General features: G+C 37.5%; 1 pseudogene; it reads left to right on the plus strand.

Moving 5' to 3' along the window:
* Positions 1-8852: 8852 nt before the first annotated feature.
* LOC113340699 lies at positions 8853-8952 on the plus strand (annotated as a pseudogene).
* Positions 8953-19418: the final 10466 nt, after the last annotated feature.

Consider the following 19418-nt stretch of genomic DNA (forward strand, 5'->3'; position numbering starts at 1 on the left):
AAAAAGAGTGTAATGCTCTTCGTCTCGAAAATCAAAATCTTCAGAATGTTTTGTAGGATCGTGACAATCTTCGCAAGAAGAATGATGAATTGAGAGTTATGATTTTCTTATCCGTGTTTTCAATTTTTCTTTTTAATGGTTTTATCCTTCCCATATTTAATGATCCTTGAAATCCCTCTTTCGCATGTTAAGCCTTAAACCAGAAACGAATAATGGAGAGATATCAATTTGAATCTGTTGTTGAAGAAGCCCGTGTTGATAAAGAAATTTTGAAATATAACCAATTAGATAACCTCTATTCATATTCTCTTGATCATATAAATAATCTTACCAATGAAAATACCCAATTAGTTCAGAGAAAAGATTTATTAAGTAATGAAGTATCTCGCCTTTCTTATTCTTTAACTAAAGCTAATTTAGGGATGAAAACTTTATCAGATGAGAATAAAACCTTATCTCAAGAGAAGCGAACTTGTTTAAACAAGATGGCGATATCTTCGCAACAACTTAGCATTCTTCAGAAAATATGTGATGACCAAGAGCAATCTCTTCGCTCTTTGAGAAATTAACTTAAAGAAGTAACAGAGTCATCTATCGCTGAAAGAGATACACTCATTCAAGGTAGAATAGCTTTAAGTGTAAAGGCGAATCAACTTAAAGAACAATATTCCAAATTAGAAGAATCTTATTATGCTCTTGCGAAGAAAAATGCCTTTCTTATTTCTAAAGAGAAAAATCTTCAGTCTCGACTTAAAGGTTTAGTTGGAGATAAATTTGATGACGCAATGGACCGTTGGGAGAATAGTTGTATGTCCTTGATTCAACACCTTATTTCGAAAAAGGAAGGTTGTCATACTAGTTTGACTGCCTTAACTATCTTTTCTTTGTCATATTTTTCTGAGTTCTTCATCTTATTGAAATTTTGTATTCTACCTTTCGCAGAGTCTGAGAAGAATCTTCATTCCTCCATTTCTGTTTTGGAGGCTAAATATGCCAAAATTCGCAAAGAAAATGCATTGCTCGTCTCTGCCCTTGCTGGTTCTCGCGACTGAGCAGAAAGAAGACTTGATTATCTTGCTTATTTTAAGGATATTCAAGATAGGAATCATCAGAGAGCACTTCTTCGCCAAGTTCATCTCCGGGCTGAAGTCCTTGAAAATGATATTTTATTATCCAAATCTCTTCCTCCTACATCAATTGAACCTTTCGAAGTAGATGATGATGAATTTCCTCGTCCTGTTGATAGTGATTATGATTATGAAAGTGGTGCAGAGGATGATCTCTTGGAAGGTGAAGAAGAAATTCCTTCTAAATAAGCATCTGCCGGTGTTAATCAAAATGAGAAAGAAATCTCTCCTGAAGAAGTAATTGCTGGCGATAATCAAGGTGCTATTCAAGGCGAAGATCAGAACCGAAATGAAGGAGAGGCTTGCGATACTGAGAACATTGGAGAAGAACGTCTGTTATCTCATGCTATTGGAATTAATACTGAAGCTTGAGCTTCTTATCTAGTTTTATCTTCTTGAATTGTCTTACTTTTATCACTTTTGCGAATAATATTCTTCAACCAACTTTGGAATCAATTTTTCCTTTTAGTATTTTGCTGATGAGAAAGATAATGCTTCTTGTTTATTGATTCCCATACTTTCCTATCATTATCTTTCGTACAAAAAATAATCTGTTACGAATACTTATAAATATTTTTTTTTATCATGTGGTCTTATTTTGCCTTCCTAATTAAAGGTCTTATTATGCCACCTCTTGTCATTGCGAGAAAATCGCAGGACGTCTGATGTATTTTATAGATAGTGGTAAAAGTGGTTCGATTCTCAGACTTGCGAAGGATAAAATATAGACTTAAATTCTAAAACTAAAATAAAAAACTCACTAATAATTATAGCAAACACGAACAAAGTTGATATCAATATTAAAAGACAACTGAGGCTAAGATTCCACTATTTTCCAAGTTCAAAGTGATTTAATCCAATCTTTATATTTATGCAATTTTCTCGTTCAATTTGATTCTAGAATATTGCAGCAAGTAGATTTTCAAAAGCAATAATTTTAAATATCAAGTATGAAGCACCAAAGTCTATAAACTAAGCATACTTCATCAAAATAGATCACAATCACTCAAGTAAAAATCATATTCAATTATAGTTCAAGGCAAATAATCATATTAATAATTGCAATAAATAGATGAAATAGAATATACCACTTCTTGTTGGGAAAATAGCTTCCTCTATCGCCTCAGCAATGGGGTTTAGCTCATCATGTTATTCACGTGCTCAAAATAGGTGTTCATAGCTCAAAAGGGTGAAAAACAAGAGAGAACTAATAAAGCAGCGGGTTTGTCACTGATATAATTGTTACAACTCACTGTTACAGAGAATAATGTTACAGAGAAAAGCGTAACAGAAGTAATTGTTGGAAAATAGTTACAGTTTTGAAAGAAAAGGTGACGGTTCTGTATTCTTCTTCCTCGACTGTGCTTTCTGCAACTCGCCTGCACTTCTCTACTCCGGTTCTTTGGCTTCTTCCTTCACCCCAAGATTTCCACAAAGTGTACGTAACCCTTCTATGACCTATCCGAACCCCTTTTATAGCCCATAGGTCGATTGAATCTCAAGAAATCTTCGGTTATTCTTATCTTTTTCTCCACCTCAAGTCTCGGGATTTCTTTCCCTTCCAAGCTTATCTACGCGTCAACTTGGTTCTCCAAACTCTCAAGTACTCCCTGTAGACTGAATAATGACTCAATTCATAACGTAAAATCCTCTGGTACTTCCATACATAAACCAAAATATCCGAGAATACACGAAACTCCATGTTTTAGCCAACTCGATGATTTCCTCCTCTATTTTCGAATCTAAAGGGATTACCAACCCTGTTTCGATGAATCAAGATAATCCCAATCCATCTCCACATCAAACTCCGACATAATCTCACCCAAAAGACGATAACAGCTCCGATAAACTTCACCTCCTCTGTTTGCTTCTCCCGGCATATCTAGCCAAATTGATTGGGTCCAATCAATCACAACGACCTGTTATGCTATCACAGGTCCAGTCCAACGAAAATAAGCCATTGAATCTCCTTATAAATCGCTCAAAACTCGATCTCCAAATCTGCTTCGCTGCTGCAATAGTTTCCCGCCAAAAAGCTTCATTTGAATTGTGAAGAAGAGTCGCCCCCTATCCAGAGCATGGGTGCGAATAGAAGATGCCTTGAGGGTGTCCTGAGGGTGCCCCTTAGTAATTTTGATACCCCTTATCCATAGTGAGAGTCCGAATAACATGTGTCCTCCGGGCGCTTTTACCAACTTTTCGAGCCGATTTTTTCAAAAATGATTATTGGCCAAAAATACCTACACACACATAAAACACCGTAATAAGTACAAAAATGAGCACTATCAATTATAGAATCGATACAAATTAGACACAAAAATGTGTCTATCAACGTCCTTGCACTTTCATGTAAAAACCCATTGATCTTGCCTTAACTTTTTCTTTTGTATTATGGCCTCTTTTTCTTTTCTTTTTTTTGTCGTATCTCAGTCACTCTATTTCACCCTAGCAATGATAAAAAGAAAAGAAAAAAGTGATCAGGATTCTTTCGATGTTTCCATCACGAGATATGGCGAAACTACCATTTTTTTTTCTAACACCCGAGCTCTGTGCTTTTATGAATAGACTCTTCTAGATGTTTCCATCTAATCAGATTGGTTCCTCAACTCCTACAACCAAAATTCTTTCATCCACTTAGGTTGGTTAGTGTTATCCTTAATATGCATAAATTTCTAGGCTCTGAAGTTTATTTATTAAAACAAAAAGTTTCTACCCCACCCCCAAACTTAAATCTAACATTGTACTCAATGTTTCGAATGAAAGAACAATACTAAAAATATAAGTAACATGAGGAAATAGTAAAGAGAGAGTTCGAAAAGATAGTGCCTGGGTGAAGTGAAACCAAAAACTGACAAAAATAGTATACAACATACAAATCGCTTCGATGGTCAATCAAGGGTAAACAGGGTCCTCCAGAGGGACCTCCTCAACATCACCTGTAGGAAAAGTCTCTAAAAAGGGCTTCAATCTATGACCGTTAACCTTTGAAGAACTACTACCATCTGATGTCTCAATCTCAACCGCGCCATGAGGAAAAACAGCACGGACCACAAAAGGACCGGTCCACCGAGAGCGCAGTTTCCCGGGGAATAGATGCAAACGAGTGTCATACTGAAGAACTTTTTGACCTGGAGAAAACGACTTCCGTAAAATATTCTTATCATGCACAAGTTTCATTTTGTTCTTATACTCCTTAGAACTATCGTATGCATCTCTACGTATCTCGTCCAACTCATTGAGCTGGAGCTTTCTGTGAGCTCCTGCCTTGTCAAGTGAAAAGTTTAGCTACTTAATAGCCCAATAGGCTCTATGCTCTAACTCAACAGGAAAGTGACATGCCTTGCCAAATACTAAACGGTAGGGTGACATTCCAATGGGTGTCTTAAACGAAGTACGGTAAGCCCATAAGGCATCAGTAAGCCTCGACGACCAGTCTTTCCTATTGGGATTAACTGTTTTTTCTAAAATACGCTTAATTTCTCTATTGGAAACCTCTACCTGACCACTAGTCTGTGGGTGATACGGGGTAGCTACTTTTTGGGTAATACCATATTGTTTCATTAACAGAGCAAATGGTCTATTACAAAAGTGTGAACCCCCATCACTAATTATAGCTCGCGGTGTACCAAAACGTGTAGGTATATTCTCTTTCAAAAACTTAATTACGACCCTATGGTCATTTGTTTTACATGGAACCGCCTCAACCCACTTAGACACGTAGTCTACAACGACAAGTATGTAAAGATAACCCAAAGAATTAGGAAATGGACCCATAAAATCAATGCCCCACACATCAAAGACCTCACTCACTAAAATAAGGTTCAAAGGAATCATATTTCTACGGGAAATGGTCCCTAACCTTTGGCAACGATCACAAGACACACAATGACTATGGGAGTCCTTAAACAACGAAGGCCAGTAAAATCCACACTGCAATATCTTAGCAGAAGTCTTCTTAGCACTAAAATGACCCCCACAAGCATGTTCATGACAAAAGGAAAGAATACTGGACTGTCACTCTCAGGTACACATCTCCTAATAATCTGGTCTGGAGAATACTTAAACAAATAAGGATCGTCCCAAAAGAAATGCTTAACCTCGGCTAAAAACCTAGAACGATCTTGTTTACCCAAATGTTGAGGGGTTCGACCGGTAACAAGATAATTCACTATATTTGCATACCAAGGTGATTGGGAAACAGAGAACAATTGTTCATTAGGAAAGCTATCCCTTATATGAAGGGAATCACTAGGGGAACTAACAACTAGCCTAGATAAGTGGTCTGCTACTACATTTTCAGCACCCTTTTTGTCTCTAATGTCTGGAGAAAATTATTGTAACAATAGGATCCACCTAATCAATCTAGGTTTGGTATCCTTCTTAGACAAAAGGTATTTAAAAGCAGCATGATCAGTGTAGATTACGATCTTAGAACCTAATAGGTAGGATCTAAACTTATCCAAGGCAAACACGATGGCTAACAGTTCCTTCTCGGTAGTTGTGTAGTTGAACTGGGCATCATTCAGAGTTTTGCTGGCATAGTGAATCACATGAAGTAACTTGTCAACACGCTGACCTAACACGACGCCTATAGCATAATCTTAAGCATCACACATAATCTCAAAGGGTAGGTTCCAGTTAGGTGCCTGGACTATGGGAGCGGTAGTGAGTAAAGTCTTAAGCTTATCGAAAGCTTCTAAACAAGCATCATCAAAGACAAACTTAACGTCTTTTGCAAGTAAATTGCAAAGAGGTCTAGAAATCAAGCTAAAATCCTTAATGAATCGACGGTAAAAACCTGCATGTCCTAAGAATGACCTAATGTCTTTTACGGTTTTTGGGACCTGTAAAGTCTTAATAAGGTCAATTTTGGATTTATCTACCTCTATACCCTTTAAAGAAACAATGTGCCCTAACACAATTCTTGATTTAACCATGAAATGACATTTTTCCCAATTAAGCACTAAATTCTTTTCCTTACACATAGTCAACACTATTGTCAAATGATGCAAGCACTCATCAAAAGATGAACCAAACACTGAAAAATCATCCATAAAGACCTCTAAAAACCGTTGTACCATATCAGAAAATATGCTCATCATACAACGCTGAAAGGTCGCAGGGGCATTACAAAGCCCAAAAGGCATGCGTCTATACGCAAAGGTACCAAAGGGACAGGTAAAAGTGGTTTTCTCTTGGTCTTCTGGGGAAATAACGATCTGATTATATCCGGAAAAGCCATCTAGAAAGTAATAATAACTATATCCAGCTAATCTCTCTAGCATTTGGTCGATAAAAGGAAGGGGAAAGTGATCCTTCCTTGTGACCTTGTTCAATTTTCTATAGTCAATACAGACACGCCATCCCGTGGTCACTCGAGTTGGGATTAACTCATTGTTATCATTCTGGACTACAGTGATACCTGATTTCCTGGGAACAACCTGAACGGGGCTGACCCACTTACTGTCTGAAATTGGGTAGATAATACCCGCATCTAACAACTTAGGCACCTCTTTTCGAATTACCTCGTTCATGTTAGGGTTCAACCGACGTTGCATCTCCTTAGAAGGTTTGGAGTCTTCTTCTAAATGAATTTGATGTATACAAACGGTAGGACTTATACCCTTAATGTCTGCTATAGTCCACCCTAAAGCTTCCTTATTGTCTTGAAGAACTTTTACTAGCCTACTTTCCTGATCACTATCCAAATCGGAAGCTACTATCATAGGTAAAGTCTCAGATGGTCCTAAAAACACATATTTCAGGGTATCTGGTAGTGGTTTAAGGTCCAACTTAGGAGGCTCTTTCTAAAGAAGGAATTAGGGTATTTTCATAAACTGGTAATGGTTCGAACCTAGCTTTCCATCTATCAGTGTCTAACACAGGGGTAGAATCTAATAGAGCATTCACCTGTTCAATAGTGCTATCGTCGTCAAAGTCTAAACCGAAATGGGATAGACAATTTTCTAATGGGTCTTCAGACAAGATGTTTGGTAATGACTCCTGAACTAAGGCTTCTATCATGTTCACCTTTTCGACACACGTGTCATCTAGCTCATAAGGTAGCTTACTGACATTAAAAATGTTCATCTTCATAGTCATATTACCAAAAGATAAATTCATCACACCATTTCGACAGTTAATAATCGCATTAGACGTAGCTAAAAATGGGCGACCTAAAATCACAGGTATCTGGTCTCTAGGTCAAGGACAGGTTGGTTATCTAAGACCACGAAATCTACTGGATAAATAAACTTGTCGACCTCAATGAGAACATCCTCAATAACACCTCGAGGAATTTTAACAGACCTATCAGCTAACTGCAGTGTCATCTGAGTAGGTTTCATTTCACCAAGTCCTAGCTGTAAGTACACATGGTACGACAGTAAATTTACACTGGCTCCTAAGTCAAGTAAAGCTTTTTCTACCCGGTGTTTACCTATTGTACAAGCAACGGTAAGGGAGCCTGGGTCTTTGTACTTTGGAGTTGTGGTGTTCTGAATGATTGAACTTACATGACTAGCTAAGAAAGCTTTCTTATGGACGCTAAGTTTTCGCTTACACATATCCTTGAGGAACTTGGCATAAGAAGGAATTTGCCTAATTGCATCTAATAAAGGAAGGTTTATGGTAACTTGCTTAAAAACCTCCAATATGTCATTAAAGTTCGATTCCTTCTTTGTTGGTACTAATAGTTGGGGAAATGGGGCTCTAGGCACAGAATCAGATCTCTCAGGAACCGAGTTGGCATCATCGGAAATTTTATCAGTCCCCTCATCTAGTGGTCCTGAGGGATGAGATCTTGAGGAATGAGATCCTGAGGGGTGAACTACAGTACGTTCACTATTGGGCATGGTTACCTGATTGTCTACTACTCTGCCACTCCTAAGGGTTCTAACATCATTCAATTGATTCGATGGTTTTGCACCTACTTCATGAACTCCTCTAGGATTGGGATTAGTCTGACTAGGGAACCTTCCGTTATCTCTCTCACTTAAGGTCTTAGCTATTTGGCCGACTTGAAGTTCTAACTTAGCAAGAGTCTGAGCATTAGTTTGAAAGTTCTGCTTGGTTTCCCGTTGAAAATTAACTTGTCTCTTTACTAACATGTCCTGGCTCTGTGCTAACATATCTTGGCTCTTTCTTAATATACTAAGAGATTCCTCTAAGCTCGTAATTCTATTCTCTGAAGAGTTCTGAAACTGACCTGAAGAGTTCTTATCTGAACCAAAACCTGGGGGAGCATTAGAATTACTAAACTGACCTTGAGTCTGGCCCTTAGACCACGAAAGGTTCAGATGGTTTCTCCAACCAGGATTATAGGTTTCTGAATATGGGTCAAACTTCTGACGATTATCGAATCTAGTGTTATTATAGAGAGCATTGGCTTGCTCTTCATTATTCTGGCCTTCCCAAAAAGGCTCTAATCTACCACTAGTGTGACCCACTTCTAAAGCTTCTAACCTTTTCGCTATAGCAGCAATTTTGGCATCTGATTCAAAGTTTCCTTCTACCCTATTAATGTTTCCTCTGCCTAGAAGAATTGTTTTCTGGGGTCCCCTATTACATTCCCATTGTTGGGTCTTTTCGGAGATTTCATGCAAATATGTCATCGCATCATCAACTGTTTGGTTTTCAAACCCACCTGTACACATAGATTCTACTGTGGTTGTAGTGGGATAATCTAAACCCTCATACAGGATCTGAACTAACCTAACCTTTTCTAAACCATGATGAGGACATTGGGATAATAGATCATTGAACCTTTCCAAATACCTATACAAGGATTCTCCCTCCTGTTGAGAAAATGTGCAGATTTGCGTCCTAATAGACGATGTTTTGTGCCTAGGGAAAAACTTGTTCAAAAAGGCAGATGTAAGTTGTTCATATGTTTCAATTGATCCAGAAGCCAAACTATATAGCCACGATTTGGCTTTATCTTTCAAGGAAAAGGGGAATAACCTGAGTTTCAAAACATCATCATCAAGGTTTCTAATTTTTAGGGTACTATAAATTTCCTCAAAGTCCCTAACATGGAAATAGGGGTTTTCATTTTCTTTCCCTAAAAATATTGGGAGCAACTGTAAGGTTCCAGGCTTAAGTTCATAATTTGCTTCAGTTTCAGATAACCTGATACACGAGGGACGAGTAGTCCTAGTAGGGTTCAACAAAGCTTTCAAAGTTGCCATTTCTGGCACTATTGGAATATCAAGGATTTTCTCCTCAAACGGACGTTCAAAATGGAATCTTCAAGAATCGGGCTTTCTATATTAAGGTAATCGAGACGCTTAGAACTACTAGGTTTCTCTTTAACAAATCTACACCTAGGGCGACTCTTTTACGTTCAGGCATGCAAAAGAATAAGGTAGGGAATTCTATGCAATCACAAAACAAGGCTGACTCAACCAAATCAAACCTATTAATTTATAGCAAACAAAAAGCACGATGGCTCCACTTAGATTGTTTCTAGATCAACTTATATTCTTTCGAAAAGGAACTCGTTACAATCTTAGCAAACCCCTCTGGAATCAATCCGATTCAAAGTAAGATGTATAGAGGCGAGGGAAGCTCGGTGGAGCTTTGATACCCAAAGGCCTCACCGGTATTATAAGGCGGCGCAGTCATGCATTCAACTCACAGAAACCATCATGAACTTCGAAGTATGCTCAAAAGTGTAACCAATATTTTTCGAATGCCTTTCCTATTAAGCTCGTTACCCTATAGGTCTCGTTCTAGTCAAAATTTTAGGCTTAGGTTCGCGATTGGTTTCGTTTTCCTAAGGCGGGCAAGAAGAGAACGGTGATGAAATCCGAACCCTTATCTTGTATGGCCAGTCCTTGCCCTTTACTAGGAAATTAAAGCAGCCGTTTTCAAGTCCTCAGCATATATGCAAATGAAGGAATACAGTAAACCCACTGACAGGGGATTCGCGGGTGTTCTGAAAAACTTACCTCCCGTACCAGACGGGCGAAGAACCGCTGAAGTCGACTCGGGCCACAACTCCTATGTCATGTAGGAACCCGAGGGGCCGAGGCGATATCGTAATCGTCGTCCTTCTCTGCACAAAGTTTATATTTAAACTACCCTTCCGTAGGGTTTAAAAATAATGTCCCAAAGTTTAAAGTCCAAAGTGTCCAAAAAGAAAAGAAAAATTACAAAAATAATAAAAGCTAATACAGTTTTTTTTTTAATAATAAGGAAAAATAAACAAAACCCTAAGAAATAAAATAACTAAAATAAATTGTCTTCTTTTTCGTTCTTTTTTCTTTAAGATCCAGTCTTTACGAAATCACCAAACTCCTTGGCTCAATTTTCTTTATGATCCAAAACCTGTAGAAAAAAGATAAATACCCAAAAACGTAAAAAAGAACAAAAATAACAAAAACCTAACAAAATAAAAGAAAAATAAGTCTAAAACCCTAAAAGCAAATACGCGTCGGCGGCGCCAAAAATTGATGTATTTTATAGATAGTGGTAAAAGTGGTTCGATTCTCAGACTTGCGAAGGATAAAATATAGACTTAAATTCTAAAACTAAAATAGAAAACTCACTAATAATTATAGCAAACACGGACAAAGTTGATATCAATATTAAAAGACAACTGAGGCTAAGATTCCACTATTTTCCAAGTTCAAAGTGATTTCACCCAATCTTTATATTTATGCAATTTTCTCGTTCAATTTGATTCTAGAATACTGCAACAAGTACATTTTCAAAAGCAATAATTGTAAATATCAAGTATGAAGCATCAAAAGTCTATAAACTAAGCATAATTCATCAAAATAGATCACAATCACTCAAGTAAAAATCATACTCAATTATAGCTCAAGGCAAATAATCATATTAATAATTGCAATAAATAGATGAAATAGAATATACCACTTCTTGTTGGAAAAATAGCTTCCTCTATCGCCTCAGCAATGGGGTTTAGCTCATCATGTTATTCACGTGCTCAAAATAGGTGTTCATAGCTCAAAAGGGTGAAAAACAAGAGAGAACTAATAAAGCAGCGGGTTTGTCACTGATATAATTGTTACAACTCACTGTTACAGAGAAAAGCGTAACAGAAGTAATTGTTGGAAAATAGTTACAGTTTTGAAAGAAAAGGTGACGGTTCTGTCTTCTTCTTCCTCGACTGTGCTTTCTGCAACTCGCCTGCACTTCTCTACTCCGGTTTTTTGGCTTCTTCCTTCACCCCAAGCTTTCCCCAAAGTGTACGTAACCCTTCTATGACCTATCTGAACTCCTTTTATAGCCCACAGGTCGATTGAATCTCAAGAAATCTTCGGTTATTCTTATCTTTTTCTCCACCTCAAGTCTCGGGATTTCTTTCCTTCCAAGCTTATCTACGCGTCAACTTGGTTCTCCAAACTCTCAAGTACTCCCTGTAGACTGAATAAGGACTCAATTCGTAATGTGAAATCCTCTGGTACTTCCATACATAAACCAAAATATCCGAGAATACACGAAACTCCCTGTTTTAGCCAACTCGATGATTTCCTCCTCTATTTTCGAATCTAAAGGGATTACCAACCCTATTTCGATGAATCAAGATAATCCCAATCCATCTCCATGTCAAACTCCGACATAATCTCACCCAAAAGACGATAACAGCTCCGATAAACTTCACCTCCTCTGTTTGCTTCTCCCGGCCTATCTAGCCCAATTGGTTGGGTCCAATCAATCACAGCGACCCTGTTATGCTATCACAGGTCCAGTCCAACGAAAATAAGCCATTGAATCTCCTTACAAATCGCTCAAAACTCGATCTCCAAATCTGCTTCGCTGCTGTAATAGTTTCCCGCCAAAAAGCTTCATTTGAATTGTGAAGAAGAGGCGCCTCCTATCTAGAGCAGGGGTGCGAATAGAAGCTGCCTTGAGGGTGTCCTGAGGGTGCCCCTTAGTAATTTGGATACCCCTTATCCATAGTGAGAGTCCGAATAGCATGTGTCCTCCGAGCGCTTTTACCAACTTTTCGAGCCGATTTTTCCAAAAATGATTATTGGCCAAAAATACCTACACACACATAGAACACCGTAATAAGTACAAAAATGAGCACCATCAATTATAGAATCGATACAAATTAGACACAAAAATGTGTCTATCAACGTCCTTGCACTTTCATGCAAAAACCATTGATCTTGGATTAACTTTTTCTTTTTTATTATGGCCTCTTCAGAAATGTTGCGACAATATGACAAGCCTAAATATTCTTGCGAAAATAAAGCCCCATGACATTGCCGTCTTCCGACGAAATCGCAGGACGTCTTCGCACTTTCATGAGAAAACCCATAGATCTCGTCTTATCTTTTTCTTTTGTATTATTGCCTCTTCAGGATTGTTGCACAAATATGACAAGCCTTAATAACCTTGCGAATAAAAAGCCTCATGACATTTGCGTCTTAAGACACTTATCAGCTCCATAATGGAGGGTGTCGCCCTTATCTCCCCCCTGGTTGCCCCTTCAAGGAGGCGTATTTCTACCATACAAGGTTAGCTCCTCCCATCCAGTCTTAACAACAACCAGATGTTTTCGCAGCTTCTTATCCCTTTTTCCTATAGGGCTTATGGTTACGAGACTGCACCCTAAGTGGAGTTTTCTTCGGGATGAGTGCAGTATAAGCCAAGACTTGTCAAGAATGGAAAGGTACGCTTCAAACGTCCCTGGCACTCTTGACTCAACCGTGTACCTCGACGCCTTGATCAGATCTGCACTCCTTGGGAGAGTCCTTATTACCTTAGTCGCCCAACCCAAGTCATATGCTTAAGCTGAGAATCCAAGGTGCCTCTCCTGGATGGGCTTTATTGACCCCAAATCTCCATGACTCAGGTTCCGGTGGCGGTGTAGCCTTTCCCTGAGCCATGCAACAAGTACCCCCTAATATGACGTACTTTAGGTCTTACATTTGCCTATTGCGAAATTTTATTGCAATTATTTTTTCAGAATCCATAACTTCTCAAAGCTTGTTACGGATAATATCTTTTTAAATACAACCTGTTCCATGGTCTGTCAAGTCTATGACCAACATCTCTGCCTTCTGCATCCATTAACCTATAAGCTCCTGTTCCAACTATCTCCTTAATGATGTAAGGTCCATCCCATTTTTTCGCTAATTTTCCATCATTTTCTCGCTGATATATTGGTGTCTCTCGCAGAACTAAATTTCCTGGTTGGAATTCGCGTACTTTGACACGTTTATTATATTCTCGGGCTAATCTTCGCTGATAATTCTTCATATGTTGTAAAGCTTTTCTCTTCTTTCTTCTAATTCATCAAGTTTATTTAAGATCAAACCCGCACTAAGATTTTTCTCCCAAGCTTCTCTTTTTGTTGTTAGAATAACAACTTTTGTTGGTAACACCGCTTCAACTCCGTATGTTAAACAAAAAGGTGACATTCCATTAGCTTCTCTTCTAGTTGTATTATAAGCCCATACAACATTATGTACTTGTTCGCACCATGCTCTTTGATGTCCTTCCAATTTCTTCTTTAATATATCTGCAATTTTTTTGTTTGTTGCTTCTACCTTCCCATTAGCTTGTGGATACAAAGGAGTAGACTTTCCACATTTTATCTTGAATGCATTAAGTAGCATTTCTATATTCTGTCCTTCAAATTGTTTCCCATTATCCGATACGAACTGCGCAGGAATTCCAAATCTGTAAATGATATTTTCGAATATGAATGTAAAGATATCTTTGTCGCGAATATGCTGTACTGCTTTCACTTCATTCCATTTTGTGAAATAATCTGTTGCGACTATTAAATATCTTCTTTTTCCAGAACCTGGTAAAAATTGCCCCACAATATCTAATCCCCACTTTCCAAAAGCACACACACTGACTGAAGATGATAACGGTGCTCCAGGTACATGTATTTTGTTTCAATCCCGCTGACAATCTTCGCAGCGCCTTGATATTTGTTTTGCATCTTCGTGCATGTATGGCCAATAATAGCCTTGCATTTTTGCTCTATGTGCCAAAGATCTTCCCCCGCTATGATTGCCAGCATCCCCACTATGTAACATTTTTAGCACTTTTTCTCCTTCCTCTCGTGTCAAACATCTTAGTGAAGGTCCGTTAAAGGATTTTCGGTATAGCAGCCCATATCTTAATTCATAATTCGTTGTGCGGATTTTTAGCTTGTGTGTTTCTAATCTATTTCTTGGTGTTTCTCCTTTCGTCAAATATGCATGAAGTTCCATTCTCCAGTCTGCGATATTGTTCGTTTGTTCTTCTTCTTCATTGTCTATTATCATCACATCCACTTCTTCTTCTTCTTTATTGATTGATGGTGACAGAAGTGTTTGTATTTTTATGCATCTCGCAGTTGGATCTGTCATCATGCTTGAGATGAAAGAAAAAGCGTCTGCGAGTCTGTTATCCTTCCTTGAAATGTGCCTCCATCTTATTTTTGGGATTTTCGCTGATAATTCTTCAACGAGCTTCTTGTACTTTTTTAAAGATGGTTCATTTGTAGTATACTCTCCCTTTATTTGGTGAATAACTAGCTGCGAATCACTAGTGATCCTGGCATTTTCTAGTTTCATTTCTATTGCGAATTTTAAGGCATGCATCACAGCTTCATATTCCGTTTCATTATTAGTGGACGTGAATTCCAATCTGAATGAAAAAGACATCTTTATTCCTTATGGCAAAACTAAAACAATTCCAACTCCATTTCCTTCTCCATTTGATGATCCATCTACCAATATCTCCCATCTATTTGGTTCTGTTAATAAATCTTTTGGATCTCCGTGTTCTTCTTCTATATCCATTATTTCTTCTACCGCTTCATCTTCTTTTAAAGGAAATTCTGCCAAGAAATCTGCAACGGCTTGTGATTTTGGGGAAGACAAAATTTCATATTTAATATCAAAGTGGCCTACTTGTGCATTCCATTTCTCCACTCTTCCTGATCTTTTAGAATTCTTCATCACTGATTCAATTGGTACTTTTGTTAATACCTTTATCTTATGCGCCTGAAAATATATGCGGAGCTTAAACGATGCATAAACTAATGCTAAGATTAACTTCTCAATCTTTGAGTAATTCTTCTCGGCAGTATTAAAAGTTTTGCTAATGTAATAAATGGGTTTCTCCACTCCTGCGTCTATTCGCAATAACACAGCACTTAATGCATGCGACGTCGTTGCAAGATAGATCAATAATTCTTCTCTTGGTTCTGCTTTTTGTAAAATAGTTATATTCATAATATGTTCTTTGATCCCTTGAAAAGATTTTTCACATTCATCAGTCCATTTTAATTTCGCACCCTTCTTGAGTATATCGAAAAAATATTTGCATTTGTCTGATGATCGCGAAATGAATCTCCCCAGCGAAGCTAGAAGCCCATTCAACTTCTGTACATCTTTTATTGTTGTTGGTGTCACGAACTTCTTGCACTTTTTCTGGATCAACCTGTATTCCTTCCTTTGATACAATGTAGCCTAAATTTTTTCCCGATGCAACTCCAATAGTACACTTCCCAGGACTCAATTTAATGTTATACTGCCGCATTTGTTCAAAAATCTCCCTCAGGTCTTGTACATGGTCTTTAGCTTCTTTACTCTTTACTAACATGTCATCCATGTATAATTCTAATGTTTTTTGTATCCATTTTGCGAACACCTTCTCTACCATTCTTTGGTATGTCGCTCCAGCATTTCGCAAACCAAATGGCATTTTCGTGTAACAATATAACCCTCTAGGGGCGAAGAAAGCAGTATGTTCTTGATATTTTTCAGCGAGAGGGATTTGGTTATACCCTTTGTACCCATCTAAAGACGATACTCTATCATTTCCCGCTGCGGATTCCACCATTTGAGGAGTATCTGGTAACGGAAAACTATCTTTGGGGCAAGCTTTGTTTAAATTAGTGAAATCTATGCAAATCCTGATTCCTTTGTTTTTCTTTGGTACAATGACCATATTCGCTATCCATTCTGAGTATTTAGCTTCTCTTATGATTCTCGCATCAAGCATTTTATGTAGTTCTTCTTCTATTTGGGAATGGTAAGTTGTTGCAATTTTTCTTATTCTCTGTTTAAATGGTCTCACATTTTTGTTAATCTCCAACTTGTGGCATGCAATTGATGGATCTATTCCCGGTATCTCATCCATGCTTCCTGCGAAAACATCTTTATATTCTCGCAAAAGGTTAACAGTTCTTTCTTCTTCTTCCACGTCCATTTTGGTTCCAATTCTAAATATTAGAGGTTCTTCTATAGTCCCAACGTTTATTTCTTTTGTTGGTTCTGCGGCAATGTAACTGGGTTTAGGTTCTCCCATTGGTGTTGGTTCTTTTATTGTTTTCTCAGGTCCTTCTCCTTCTTCCGAAATTTCGCTGGGTATTCCTTTGCCTTATTTTGCCCTTATCATATATACTTTAAATTCTTCTTCTTTCTTTGCCTCCTTTGCCAACTTTTTGCGAAATTGTTTCTTTTTTGCTTGTCCTTCATAATGCTTTACTTCAATTTTACGACATAATTTCGCATTGTCAACATCTCCTCTGATTTCACCTATTCCATTTGGTGTGGGGAACTTAAGTTCAAGTCTCTACATACCTTTTAGTCGGATGAAGTTCCACTCGTTCCTTGAGTAGTTCTTCGTCTTCGTAAGATGATCGCCCTGGAGTCTGGAGCTCAACTACACTAAACTGTCCTAAACTAAGACTTAGCTATATGTAGTCTAGAAATCAAGACATATAGTTTTGACAGCTAAACTTGACAAACATGCTTGAGATAGCAACGCATGCGAGTTCGACCAAACAATGCTCTAACAATCTCCCCCTTTGTCAATTTTAGCGGCAAAACTATCAATACATATGGATTACAAAATAAATAAAACTTTGTAGCTTCTCGTCCACATGCTTGATCTCCTTGGTGCTTCAACATTACTTGAAAACTTCGTCTTTTCCAAGTACTCCCATGATTCCATAGATGTACAATTCAGCATCATAGTTGTTGAAGATCAGTAGCCATAACAATGAGAAAACAAAAGCTCTCAATCATTGTTATACGGTGTCATAGTATTATTACACAGTAGCAAAGTTTTTATATCACAACTTCGACAACAATACTATGGTGATATGTATCACTCCCCCTTAGTCAATACTTTCAATACATATGGATTACAAAATAAATAAAACTTTGTAGCTTCTCGTCCACATGCTTGATCTCCTTGGTGCTTCAACATTACTTGAAAACTTCGTATTTTCCAAGTACTCCCATGATTCCATAGATGTTCAATTCAACATCATAGTTTTTGAAGATCCGTAGCCATAACAATGAGAAAACAAAATCTCTCAATCATTGTTATACAGTGTCATAAAATTGTTACACAATACAAAGTTCTTATTACCACAACTTCGACAACAATACTATGCTGATATGTATCACTCTCCTCTAGTCAATACTTTCATCTCAACATGAAAACCACTCCCCCTTACATAATGATCCGTAAAACACGTAAACCGTATGCATTTGTAGTGTGAACTACATATTAATTCTCCCCCTTTTTGTCAATAAAATTGGCAAAGGTACGAAAACGGAATCCTAATGAAATTTCCACGGAGATGCTTCAAGACCAAAGAAAAGTACATATCAACTTGTTTAGATACAATCATAAAGCCAAAGCTAAATGCATTCATCAAGGAGTTTACAAAGATACAAGATAACCCCTAAAATATTCCACAGCCGCACTCCCCACAAAGATATGGAAATTAAGCGCAAGTTCAAAAGAACTCTCCTCCATTTGATGTCATTCCCGAAAGAACAACAAGAGCGACCTTACTTTTACAAGAAAAGAAGGATTTCTTTGGACAACAAAAACCATAAGGAAATGATTGTGTATCCAAAAATGCTCAATCAAACTAATCACAAGCGAACCCATGATTAATTTGATCGGAATGCACAACCAAATTAATCATAAGCGAATCTATGATTTGTTTATTTGGAAATGCTCACATAAGAAAACTTATGGAGCCGCACAGTATATACATAAAATATGGATCAGGGAAGATCAATACTACGGAATATACAAAGATTCATTCTATCTTCATCACTATTTGCACAATGACACATAATAGACATAATCTTTGTAAATAAAAGATTTTAACCTATCTTCCATCAAAGAATTGACATAATAGGCTTAACTTTTGTTTGTCAAATTCATCGATCTTGTATCAATACATGCATATCGACATATGAAAGAGATAACTTTTGACATCGTATGGGACAATAATAGTTCACGGACGCAAACACACATATCCCATAACATATTGCATTATATAAAACCATAAAGATTAATACTGCAAACATCATCTTCCAAATCATTTTAGAATTTAAATAAATAAATCTAAAAACATTGCAAGATGAAAACGTTGGACATAGCTATGTGTACTCAGAATAATGGCTATTCCAAACCCTAGTTATCCTTAAACAAAAACAAGAATAAAAATTCTCTTAAGAAGTTTCCTATACAAGAAGAATCTATCGGCTAAAAAACAAAACAAGGCGAAGATATTGTGTCAACCGAACACGAACTATCATCAGTTAGCCGATTTGGGATCCTCATGAGTTTTGAGATTCTTGAGCTTGTGATCAACAACATCCTTTGCATCTTCAGAGAGGATATCCTTGTTGGGAAGATCTTTTGCATGATTTTTCATGAGATCAAGGTCAGGATTAACCTTTTTCTACTCAGATTTTACCATATCAAGACACTTTTTTGCATCAACAAGTTGCTGAACTTCGAGAACCACATCAGCTGGAATCTTGTCCCCAATATATGAGTAGGAATCAGGAGATTGAGGAAAAGATCCTTCAACTTCAAGAAAGGTTCCTTTCTTTTTATCGAACTCGAAATACACCGCATTATCAATGAAGTCTTCAGGTAAATCTGAAGCGCAAGAAGAAGAAGCCATTGATAATAGAGGGCCTAGAGTGAGATATCTCAACTCAATAGGAAGGGTATATAAACTATTTCGAAAGGACTTAGAGTTAACAAGATTGGTTTGTGAGGACCCAGAAAAAAATGTGAACTTATTGAAGAAAAGTCCACAGAACCCTAAGCAAAATGGATATATGTGAAGATAGACTACACAGTACCTGAAAAGTGTTGCCAAGATGCAGTGCACAGTTTGTTGATGATTTCTTTATATACTTTAGGTTGTCATCCATCTGTTCTAATCTACAATCTTCAGTCAGAACCATGATTCTCATCATTAAAACTTCTAGAAGAACATACTGGAAACAAATGATTCAAGAAGAAAAAGGAGTAGTAGGAGAA

This window comes from Papaver somniferum, unplaced genomic scaffold (genome assembly GCF_003573695.1).
Source record: "Papaver somniferum cultivar HN1 unplaced genomic scaffold, ASM357369v1 unplaced-scaffold_22, whole genome shotgun sequence".
Classification (NCBI taxonomy): Eukaryota; Viridiplantae; Streptophyta; class Magnoliopsida; order Ranunculales; family Papaveraceae; genus Papaver; species Papaver somniferum.